We start from the raw sequence: 1,698 nt of genomic DNA on the forward strand, positions 1-1,698 counted from the left end.
AATACTGAAAAGCAGATTGGGCCCAAAGTGTACTGGAGGGGCATCAAGTGACAAGGTTGTAATCGTTCTAGCCAGGGACCTTGAACTGTGGGAAGCCCCGAAGATGAAAGTAAAAGCAATTATTTCATCATTTAAGCTTGAAAAACGCTATTTAACATTTAAAAACCAAATACAATTTAAAAACAAAACACCCAAATCAAGTTATAATCTAATCAAATTATACTTCAATATGGAAATTTAGTCTGATAGTCAACTTCAAGTTTAATTTCAAAAAATTGGCAAATTCTTCTGGTAGATAAAGGAATCAACTATTCTGTAACTTAATATATTCACCTTCATATTTTAGTTATGCTCCATAGGAAACTCTGGGTTCAAATTCAGATCCAAAAAACAAACAAGACTTTTAATCATTGCCATCTAGTCAGTTCCAACTCATAGTGACTTGACAGGGCAGAGCAGAACTACAAATCTTCCATTCAACAATCCATGCACGTTTCCTTTTGTGACATTGACTGCAATTCCCAGAGTGCAGCACTCCTGCCATTTCCTCCCGGTGTTTCCATTTGACCTTCTTTCTTTCAATGTAAAGATTCGTTTTATTTCTACTGGGGAGAGGGGAAGGATAAATAGAACTGTTTCCAATTTGCTTTCCACTATAGACACACAAGGCCCCACATGTATGCATACATACCCAAAACTCCTGGACCAAAACCCCAAAAAGAATCAAGAATCAAAAGCACCCTCAAATTGCAGTGATAGTTCACATTTTGACCAAAATATTAGATCCTAGAAGTGCAAAATGCAAATCAAGTGACCAAAAATGCTGAAAAACAGCATTATTAAAATACAAAACATTTCTATTACTGAACTATTATCAGGTGATGCTCTCTGTAGAACTTTGGAGCCACATAGCTGATCTGTTCAGTCTAGTCCATACCAGCTTCCCCAAACCAGGAAAGACAGGAGTTAGCTTCATTCAAAATTTTCTGCGAGATGTGGAACATCATCATGCTCCTCATCAGTGTCTTCTGGCTTTGGTGTTTTGCCATCCTGCATTTGCCTTGAGAACTGTTCAGCTAATTTCCTAAGACTTGCTAAGCTGTCAGCACCAAGCTGATTTAATATTCCAGGCAGCATTTCTGTGATTGGTTTTGACGTCTGCATGGCCAATAATAGCACATGTGTTAGCAGAGCCGGAAGCTTGGACCTTGGGATTGTTGAAATGAATAACTGTCCCATCATCTTTAATCATGCTTACCTCTTCAATAGCAGCTGTATTATTCACAGCCAATTTTTAAAGAGAATTCTGAAGCTTTTTGTCATCAGCTGTAGCTGTTCTATGGACCCCCTTCTTCTTTCTGTGAGCTGTACCCCTGCCCTGTCCAGACCTGACCTGATGTCTGGCTACCTTCTCTTGATTCATGCTGATGGCCAATCTGAAGCAGGGAGGGGCCTCAAACACCAGCACTCGGCAAGAGCAGGATGGCTGCCTCAGTGGAGACCCAGGCCTTCTTTTCTATCCCATCTGGCCTTCAGAGTTTTATCCCTGCTGCTCTTTTGATCCCCGAGTGTTCATGGTTCTCATTTGTGAGTATCTCTTTGATGCGATTGTTCACCTTAAAGATTTGATGAGTATTGAAGTCTTAGGGGTTTCCACCATCTCTGTCAGACCAGTAAGCCTGGAATACTTTATGATTT

The 1,698-nt window shown here is 40.2% G+C and overlaps 1 pseudogene; it reads right to left on the reverse strand.

Moving 5' to 3' along the window:
- Positions 1 to 972: 972 nt before the first annotated feature.
- On the reverse strand, positions 973 to 1,423 carry LOC101654010 (annotated as a pseudogene).
- Positions 1,424 to 1,698: the final 275 nt, after the last annotated feature.

This window comes from Echinops telfairi, unplaced genomic scaffold (genome assembly GCF_000313985.2).
Source record: "Echinops telfairi isolate 266 unplaced genomic scaffold, ASM31398v2 ScPeMD7_7410;HRSCAF=8448, whole genome shotgun sequence".
NCBI lineage: Eukaryota > Metazoa > Chordata > Mammalia > Afrosoricida > Tenrecidae > Echinops > Echinops telfairi.